The sequence below is a fragment of the Helianthus annuus genome, chromosome 12, assembly GCF_002127325.2.
Source record: "Helianthus annuus cultivar XRQ/B chromosome 12, HanXRQr2.0-SUNRISE, whole genome shotgun sequence".
NCBI lineage: Eukaryota > Viridiplantae > Streptophyta > Magnoliopsida > Asterales > Asteraceae > Helianthus > Helianthus annuus.
In genome coordinates this window covers 35,209,681-35,220,634 of record NC_035444.2, presented here as the reverse complement: position 1 = coordinate 35,220,634, position 10,954 = coordinate 35,209,681, and the positions used below count along the sequence as shown (strand labels likewise).

At 29.9% G+C, this 10,954-nt stretch overlaps 2 long non-coding RNA genes across 3 annotated transcripts; both read left to right on the top strand.

Annotated features, from left to right (window-relative positions):
- Positions 1 to 403: 403 nt before the first annotated feature.
- Positions 404 to 1,235, top strand: LOC110896694. 2 transcript variants are annotated; one of them, XR_004874769.1, is made up of 4 exons: positions 404 to 701; positions 792 to 839; positions 1,044 to 1,112; positions 1,177 to 1,235. It is a non-coding gene; the product is annotated as an uncharacterized LOC110896694 (long non-coding RNA). The 2 variants fall into 2 exon arrangements; XR_002568094.2 differs by lacking the exons at positions 404 to 701; positions 792 to 839 and having other exon boundaries at positions 1,024 to 1,112.
- Positions 1,236 to 1,355: 120 nt separating this feature from the next.
- Positions 1,356 to 2,211, top strand: LOC110896693. The gene is made up of 3 exons (XR_002568093.2): positions 1,356 to 1,480; positions 1,620 to 1,694; positions 2,078 to 2,211. It is a non-coding gene; the product is annotated as an uncharacterized LOC110896693 (long non-coding RNA).
- The last annotated feature ends 8,743 nt before the right edge of the window (positions 2,212 to 10,954 follow it).

The window sequence follows — 10,954 nt, the reverse complement described above, 5'->3', positions numbered from 1 at the left end:
GGGTCATATTACTAATTTATGTAAAAAGTAAATAAATACAAGCTATAAAAACTATATGTACCCTTTTAAGAAAAAAGAAACAATAATAAAAAAAAATAAACTTAAGTTTGAACTCGAGTTTCACTTATCGACTCTGAGTTATTTCGTGAGCTTAAACAAGACGTATTTATATAATTGTAATTTAAATAGCAAATATATATTATTTTTTATAATTATAAATATTACATATAAAACTATGATAAAAATAAATAGTTAATAATATATGATTTATTTATAAATCTTAATCTTAATCTTAATTATATACACACACATATATAATAGTTATAGTTATAAATGTATATAAATCTATTATACTAAAGCAAAATAAAGGTTGACTATTTGACCTTAATGTGACTATTCTCTTTGGCCAGAGAATTGGGAAATTGGGCGCCATTCTCTCATCTATCTCTCATCCTTCCTTCCTACGCTCACTTTTTTGAAACCGCCTCTTCAATTTGGAAACCTAATAAATTCTCTCAATCAATTAGTTGAAATCATTCTCCAATTTGCCAAATTGATTTCTCTTCACATTCACACGACTTCTCAAAACATCACACATTCAATTTTACAAACCCTAAATCTCATCTACAGCTTCATCTCTAGCAGCGATTGTTCCTGGCCCTAGAAATCCCTAAATCTCAAGCATTCAAACTCTCATCTAGGTATGTTTTCTTTGATTTTTATGATGTAATTCGATAATCGTTTGATTTTTTAGCTTTAATCAATGTTTAATATGTTAATCATTGATATAGATATAGAGTTGTCGAATCGGTTTTGATTTTGTCGCTCAATCGAACAAGGTAATATTTCTGAAAGAGATTCGATTTTCAAATGGGTTATGTGTCTAATTTTCAAGGGTTAAACGAGAATTGAGTCAGTTTGAAACCCTAGATCGATTTTCAAATCAGTTTTGAGTCACCAAGTAAATGTCAACAAGTTTGATTTGAAGTTCTGGTTGTTAATTGGGCGTTTGGTAGGTTCAATTGAATATTATGATTATGAAGACGAAAACAAAGAAGATTATGAAGGGGAAGGAGTCAAGAAGTTGATTTCGTCAGAGAAAATGTAACAAGGTAATTTTTTAACTTACCTTAATTGATGTTTATTGACTTCTGATTTGAATATTTGATTATGTAGGTGTTTATTGATGTTTATTCTAGACTTCATTTTGAAGATCTGACCAAGAGCATTGGAAACTGAATGCCAACAATTTGAAGTTTACTCCATGTTCAGTATTCACTTTTTATACTTTTTAATCATATGAACAATTTGAAGGTTAGATTACAATTTTTTTACTGTTTTTAGTATTTGTTTTCTTTATGGGTTTGATTTGATTCATAATTTGTTGGGTTCTTGAAATTCTTGATTGATGCCGAATTATATTATATGAAAGCAAGGAAGAAGACGCTAAGAGGGAGGAGGTTTTTGTCATAGCAAGCAGGTGCATTTGTATGTCTAAACAAATAGATGTCACGTTACTACTGTCATGGATCCTATCTTTTAGTACATTAATGTTTGTGTATATAAATGTCAACAAATTTCTTTTGACCTTTTTCCCATGGACTTTGACGGGTGGCCAGATATGATGATGGTGACCTTTGCTGGAGATGGAGATGGCGATGGAGACTTTGACGGAGAGAGAGATCAGAGTTGAGGTGGGTATCATGTTGGTTAAAAACGCTTTTTTTATATTTACACATACAAACCATAACTATTGCATCTATTTAAAAGGCAAACAAACTAATTTTTGTATATTGTTTATAAAGGATTTGTCATTAAGTTGGGAGTTCTTTGCAGCATTCAGGCTCTCATAAAGATTAGAGGCGGCTTAATGGCCGGTTGGCTAACGAACAATAAGCAACAATTTTTATACCGTTTCAAAGGGTTCGGCTTGGATTACTTGAGAATCCGAGATAAATTTACTTATATTTCATAAAAATTTAGTGTGGCAATTATAGTTTACATGATTTTATTACATAACTTATTTATGGTAATTATCTTTAATGATAACCTTGATGGGGTTTATCTTATATTCCAGGTATAATGTCGATGATCTTGAGAGGGAGCTGATAATAAAAAAAATCTTTACAAAGACATCCTGGGCCTTCAATTTCTCTAATGATGTTATCCTTTGGATCACTCAACTTTGTATGCAAGACATCAAGATATACACTTATCATGTCGGTAATTATCACTTTTCATTACATGTAATATATAATTAGTTATTATAAGAAGCATTTTATAGATATATTATTTGTATTACTTTTTATTTACGTATTATTATAAATTATTTAATTATTTAATATGTATCGTCGTGTTTGCTTTAACATTTGTCTCACTTTTGAAGTTTGTATTAGAAACAGTGTATACTGCTTAGGGCTACTAAGGACTACTTCATTCTCACTTTTTGCTATTTATTATTATTTTATTTTGCATGCTCAACATATGTGATGTCCGACTTGGTCAATTATTTTGAGAAAGATCAATGACTTGCTGCTGCTACTGGAGTGTAAGTAGTTAGTAGTTATCTCAATTATGCAGTGATTTTTTTCTAGTTTTACATTAGGGGGTGACAATTTTTGCGGATTGGGTAACAACCTAAAACAAGTACTTTCTTAGTACGAGTGAAAACGGGTCGATCGGGTTTGGTTGACCGTCAAGAAAATATTTGTTTTCCGATTTTTAAGAGTAAAATATAAATAAGTTTAGGTGTTGAATATGATTACGGGAAATTTATAATTTTATTGTTGCCTACAAAGTTATAATTCGTTTAATAATCAACACTGGAAGTTGTATGTGGAAAAAGATTTTGGGAAAAAAATGATCTATTTGACCTATTCTCTTTTTAGTTAAAATTCTGACATGACCCATTTGAGATATAAGAATACTGAAATTAACCCATTCACAAGCAGTGAAGCAGACGTATCAAAATTACCCTTTCTATTTTACGTCATGCTAACTTGCTTCTTTTTTTAGGCTCAGAAATGGCATGTCCTTGAGTTCTTGATAAGTTTCTAAGATCCTTATCAGGTAATAAGGTAATAATCGACTCCACCGCGTTATCTAACTATTTATTTGATTATTGTTTTTTATATGCTTCTTTATGAAATTGATATAAGCAATTTTGTTGACTTTGTCAGTTGAATTTGATTATCTTAATTGCAAATTGTAATGCGTCAAAGCATCCCTCATATTGATTAAAAGTTAGAGACTTATGCACCTGAAGGAGGTTCTTGGAGGTTCAACTTTTGAGACACCATGTTTAGATTTGTCTACATAATTTCAATCTTTTGAATGTATAAAATTTTGATGGTTTTTTATGTGATTTTTTTGGTCTTGAAGATTTGGGATTCTATTTATCTAGGATTATGTATGAAGGCGTATTGCTTTATCACGAACATCACAAAAAAAAGACTAAAAGCTTGCAATGATTTGGAGTTGCTAATAACCAGGTGGCTTAGACTTCCTCTTTTTTATTATTTTATTCTAATCGATTTACAGAGCATCAAATTGTGTTTTGTTTGATTGATTGGTTGATTTTAAAACTTTATATAGATCATACACATTAATGCATGGCTATCGACCTATTTGACTTGCTTGTCACATTTTTTAGCTAATTTTTTATTTGATCCGTTAAAAAATATGAAAAGAATATTAACAGTAACATTGAGAGCTGTGGTTTTGGTCGACTGTATTCAAATTGATGACGGTGTTGTCGTTTTTTCATATTATTATTCAGTAGAGTAGATTCGGATTAGTTTTTAGGAGCTTTGGTAATTAGGGGATTTAGACTTTTGGTTATGGTCTACTGTATGCAACAAGGTGAAGTTATTTTTTTCATTATTGGTCTTATTAATGTTTTAGCATATGTGCACGCAGTAGAAAAGGTTCTTGCTGGAGCCTTAAGGCGAGATATGGCTTTGAAAGGTTCTTACAAGTGTGTGTTCTTGGGTCAATCTGACCAAAATTTGCTAAACTCAATTGGGACATACACTTTGGTGGTAAGTATACTGTGAGGATTTTAGTGATCGCAGTGGATGCGGATGCCCTTGCTTATATCTTTAATTCTTGATAACTGTGATGTTAGTGATGTACTACTGATGCCTATAACTTGTGGCTGTTAAAAAACAAACAATTGATTATTGGATATTATTGGTTCAGGGACGACTGTGGTTTTTATGATTGTAGACGATGAGGCCGATATGCTTAAGCACTATTTAGCCAACAGAGCTTCTCATGTTCTTCATCAAAAGGTATTTACCCTCTTGAAAATGAAGTTAATTGGTTAGCTCATCAAGGTACTTAATTTTTTAATCTAGCAGTTTTATTCTTTATGAATACAAAAAACCTTCTCTAATGTTTAATGGTTTAGACGCTTATATAATAAAGTCTTGCGGAATGAAAAATATATTTTGACAAGTATTCTGTTTGAACCATCTTAATAACTAAACATTACCACTTGCTAATCCTCAAATGATTTCAAATATAGTATTGCTTGATAATACTGATGTGAAAAAGAATATGAGCATCGAAACTGCATACCAAAAATCAGTCGATACAGTTTTGAATTGGATCAGTAAAGAAGTAGATACAAATAAGACACAAATTGTTTTCAGAAGCTTTTCTTCTATGCATTTCAGGTTCGCGTTGATCTTTTATATCTTGAATGTGAATGGTCGTGTGGGGGGGGGGGGGGTAATGGGTCAGGTAAACCTAACATTCTTTTCATGATTCGTCTTTAATCTATGTTTATTTGTGATCAATCTTCGAAAAATAATGGTAATTGGTCCGATTTCTAGGTCAACGAACTTGTGTTAAAGAGATTAGTTTATTCCGTTCATTTTTATAGATCTGGTTATGTGTTAATTAAAGAGATTAGTAAGTAGACTTGATGCATAGGCTGGGAAGGGGCTTTTGGTCAGAAAGACACTTGTAAGTGGATGATTAATATAACAAATACGTTTTGGATAACTAGACTTGATACATAGGGCTTGCGCTACTGTGAAGGGGACTCAAATGCACTCTTAACTTTGACTGTGTGAACATTTATGGTGGTTTGTGTATGCTTGAATGTGTGCACTAGATTAATTGGCATGAGATTAGCAAGATTCTAGACATGTAATACCATTGTTTCGACGTTCACAAAAAATACCATTGTTTCCTTTTAAAATCGATAAGCTAATGCGAAAACATGAGTTATGTATTGTTAATGCAATGGTTAGTAATGTCAATATAAAAAAGCCCATATCATAAAGTGAAAGCAATTTTTTTGTACAGGTGAAAAGCAATGGGAATTGAATTCAACTTTCTCATCGATTAAGGTAATCGCCATTATCCTCTCTCTTGATAAATTTGTTTATGATTGATGTTAATTTAATGTTGTTCGATTCATAGGTGTAATGTTTTGTAATTCAGAGTGGATTTGGACTATGCTAATTTGTGATTTTTTATACGGTGTTGGTTTGTGTAGGCTAGGGATTTGATTCCATGTTTTTAGGGCTTCATCGAAGTACATTCAAGAGATGTTAAGAGGAAGTATATGAACTTCAAGAAGTTTGATATTGTTGAGACTATTCAATTTAGTGCTATATAAAATCAAAATCATTATGGTGACATGCAAGTAGGGATGAGCTTGGTATTGACCGGTACCGGTACCAAATATTCCGGTATCGAAAATCTCCAAAAGTGGGTACCAGTACCGAATATACCCGATACGGTTCAATACTGGTATTTGAGAGAAAAAACCGGTACCGAAAATGTCAAAAGTCGGTACTAAATTGGTACCGAAAATGTACTCGGTTCGGTAAATTCGGTACCGATATCGGGTACCATTTGCTCATCCCTACGTTCAAGTGTATTTTCAACTTTATTTATTTTATTTGTTTATTTTATGAAATTTTCAATTTCCAATGATTATTTTTTTAACAATTTGCAGCCACCAATAAATGGGCTAAAAAGTTTATGAAGAATGGAGGACTCCTGAGATGAATTTGCCTGGTTTGTTTTGCTAACACTCGATTAGTTTTCTAATTTTTTTTTTTTAACATTTGGACTAAATTCTTTTTGTTGTTTGATTGCAGATATGATATATGTTAGGGTTTAAGAAGGGAGAAATGATCTTTTAAGAGTTTTGATAATAGGAGTAGAAGTGACTCCACATCACACGATGGTTTTTTTTTTCTTTGATATATGTATGTCTTCACATATCTCTTCTTTTTTCAGTTTTTATCAAGTGGTTTAATATTATTAATAGGGTTGATAAACATTAAAACCACTGTATACTTTCATATCTTTGTGGTAAAAAGTCTCTTTATCCAATTTTAGTATACTAAAAGTTGTTTATAATGATCGTATTTGTGAAATCAACAAGAAACGTACTTGGCTGATGGCACGTTGGTTTAATATGTGGAAGTTGTGTATGTGGCTTTTTTTAGGTGGATGGATGTCAAGTAGACTCTTTTCTTGACATAGAATGTCACCTTATTATTTTTTTATCGTCTGCCACCTCATCCTTTTTTTCTTCTTATATACAACTTAATATCATCTTATATGGTAAAGAAAAGGTATACAATTATATGCTAATTTTTAACTTTTTTTATTTGAAATATTAACAATCATTAACTACTTTCCAATTAAAACGAATGCTTTCCCTTTAAAAATCTACTCATCCAATTCAAACTTCATAAATACTTTGTCATATACTGAAAACTCTCTTTTTATATAATGAAAACTCTTTTTTTTCTAAGATAAACATACATATAAGGTTGAGTTGTGTTAAAAAGAAAAATGATATAGCCTAAAGATTGTAAAAGGGAAAAGAACACATGGTATCTTAATTTTTAGGCATATTTCCGAGCTTTTTTTGTGTTAACATGGTATTAGATTTGTTTCTTTTTTAACATGGTGTCAGCGTATAACACCATACCTAAAAAATTAAGACATCATATGTTAATTTCTTTTTAACACTTTTTAGGCTATGCTAAACCTATATTATATTTTTTAGGCATTAGGTTGGGATCACCAATACACATCCTAAACCCGCCCAGGCCACTTGGTTGCCATACCTATTTAGGACTTAGAAGAGCACCATTGATTTGTACTTAGACATTAATTATTAGTACATGATACATATAAGAGAATAAGAGATGAGTCTATTGAAGGCTAGCCTATCAACTAATATTAATAGATATACATGTGAATATTAAGAAAATATGCACATCTTATTAGTCAACCTGTTTTTTTATACTTTTTGTGAACATATCTTTCACTAGAAGTTTACTTACCTTGTGATGTTATTTAACGTTTGTCTTTTAATTTGCAGATGTATAGTGATGGCCGTAGTAAGAAATTCTAGATGGCTCTGAGAAATAGTAACTGTTGTTTGTCTGAAGACACCTTAATTCTTAATAAAAGTAAAAAAAATATAATGTTTTATACTTTAATGCATTTTAATTATATTTTCACTTTGTCAATAAGTAATTTATGTAATGTGTCACTTTGTATTTATATTATTTATACACTTTGTGATAATGTAGATTAAATTTTTCGACCCGCGAAGTTCGCGGGTGATAAGCTATGCCACATGTATATGTTGATGTCATAATTTCGTTTTTTATTAAGATAAATTATTGATGTTAGTAGATCTGATGGGGGTTTGATGTAATGTTGTTTTTGGTGTAATATTGTGTGGTTTTTTTGGTGTACTTTGTATCAATGTTGGGTTAACTGTTGTTTCCCAGTTTTGATGACTAATAGATTTGTTAGTATTTAAAAAAACCATATATTATATGGCTGACTAATAACTTCTAAATTTCTTTAAAGAGTAGTAAGTTACCAAAATGTATATGTGAATTTAATAATTTCTTCATTCCCCTATTTAATTGGTATATTGGAAACAATTAATGTTTCCTGTGTTAGTTATGCTTCTCTTGTGTCTATACTTAATCAGTCGATAAGTTTAATGTATACTTAACTAAAAGCGAATGTGAATTCATCAAATATTTGTTCACATAATATTTTTACATATAAACATAGACAAAAACTTGTATCATTATAGTTATTATAACATCACACATAATGTCTTTAACATTATTTTATAAAGATATGTAACATTATTTTAGAAAAGCACCATTGATTTGGACTTAGACATTAAATATTTGTTCACTTTCTTTTTTATAAAACCATTTGATGTAACATAATTACTATTAATTATACCTAAATATGCAACTTGATGCTTTTATATAAAAGTGGGAAAAGCGGGTTTGTGATTTACTGTAGACATTTTTTATTAGGTAAGAGTTAACTACTTTATATAAAACTGGGAAAAGCGGGTTTGTGATTTAAATCAAATTTATTTTTTTTATAGATTTAATACAACATTTCATTCATTTCAAAAAATTATTTATAGACGTACACATGATAATTAATATGAAATGTAGTCGTTAATTAATTTTTATAAGATATTATTTATCTTAATATTCGAACAAACCTGTAATAAAGTATTTACGTATTAAAGTATAAATTTTTTGTTGTTTAACCACGCGTGTATTACACGGGGACTTAGACTAGTTAGTTAATAGATAATAAACTGTTTAAATCCAAATTGAGCTTGAGCTTGAAAAGCATTAATGATTCAAATTGATTAAACCCAAACTAAGCTTGAGCTTGAAAAGCTATTAATGGATCAAACCGAGATTCTCTAAGCTTTAGCCACATTGCAAGCCTACACAAGCCTTAGAGGCTGTTTGGTAGCCTCTGAATGGTCATTAAGAGGCTATCTCTTAATGAAACCATTAAGAATTTTCCCAATGAGAAGGTTTAAAAATATGACATGTGATGATTTACCATTCAGAGGTTACCTCTTAACCATTCAGACATGAGGTTACCTCTTATTCATTCAGAGGTTTTAAAACATTAAGAGGTAGCATCTGAATGGTAATTAAGAGGCTACCAAACAGCCCCTTATTTGTATAACTTTAATTTAAAATATTCAATATATATAGGGTAATGATAGTGTAAAAAGGGCCTAAAGTGTGAGAAGTGTATTATAACACTATATATAATACTATATAACACCATATAAACACCGTATAACAATATGTAACACCATATAACCATATAACACTATGTAACACTATATATCATTATATAACAAATATAACACTATACATCTATCATAGACATGCTATCAGACAACCTATAGTGTTATATAATGATATATAGTGTTACATAATGTTATATGGTATTATATGGTGTTACATATTGTTATACGGTGTTTATATGGTGTTATATAGTATTATATATAGTGTTATAATACACTTCTCACGCTTTGAGTACTTTTTACAGGATCCTCTACCAATATATAATATATATATATATATATACGTATATATTTATAATGATAGTAATTATTAGTATTATTATCATATACTTAAATCTTACTAGATAATAAAAGAAACCATTTTGGGGAAACTTGTCATCATATTAGGCCATGTTTTACAGATAAGTATTATTTTAGTTTAATCTTTTCTAATTAATTATAGATAATGCTCCTACTAAATATTATTTAGTTTAATTTCTTATGGATAATTATTATTTAGTTTAATCTCCTACTCATTTATAATATTATTTATATTTAACTAATAGAGTAAATTACGATTTTGGCCCCTGTGGTTATATCACTTTTATTCTTTTAGCCCAAAAAGAATTTTTAATATCTGAGCCCCCAACGTCTTTTTTTCTAACGTCTTGTTTTCTAATCTTTTTGGCCCCTAACGTCTTTTTTCTAACCCTTTTGGCCCCTAACATTTAATGGATGGGGTTAGTGTTAGGGGCTAAAAAGGTTAAAAAAAACGTTGGGGGCTCAGATGTTAAAAAATTATTTTTTGGGCTAAAAGGGTAAAAGTGATATAACCACAGGGGCCAAAATCGTAATTTACTCTAACTAATATTATTTATCATTTATACATTTACAGAGTTTTAAATAATGGGTTAAATTTATTGAGACTTCGTTAACAAATTTTGCTACAGCAAAATAATCTATTTATATCAATAGATGAGGTTTTTTAAAGATATATTATTTTATTATTTAGTAAACAATATTACATTTATTCAACTCGTGTAATACATGTGGTTTTAAAGATATAATTTTTTTATTTGGTATATAAAATTATATTAATTCAATCCGTACAATATGGTTATTATATATATAACTTTTTATTATTTAATATATAAAATTATATTTATTCAACCTGTGCAATAAAAGAAGTTTTTAAAGATATAATGTTTTATTATTTAATATATAAATTTACTTACTCAACCCGTGTAATACACGGGTTATAACCTAGTATGATGAATAAATAAATAATATATATTATGATTATAATATATTTATTTATATATCTATAATTATGCATGTATATAAAATAATTAATAAATAATAAGCTATCTGAATCCGGAGCCCGAGCTTACACTACAAACAAGCTAACTCGAAACGAGGCGCTTGAGCTTAGATAATTGTGACTGTCTTGTTTACACCCTCCCACTCCCACTCGTCTCTAATTTTGCCTTTTGGACACGAGTAAGAGTTAAGCCACTCTCTGCTCTGCAATCAGTTGTCTTCTGATGCTTTACTAATAAATCAGTTGGCGAAAGATTAACAGATCGATTTCAGGGTACCTTGGTGATTTCACTAGCGATGGAATCAAAAGGAATAAACGGCAATTATTCCAAACAAAGCACAACGATTGTAGTTATTGCCAATGACGATGCTTACAACATGCTCAGGACACATGTGTCCGTTGTCTTTTTCTAAAGTAGGGTGATATTAAATTAGCATGGATTTAACTTTTACTACGTTAGATGTAATACTTAGACCATCAAACATATATCTTCATATGTTCATTGATCATTAGTG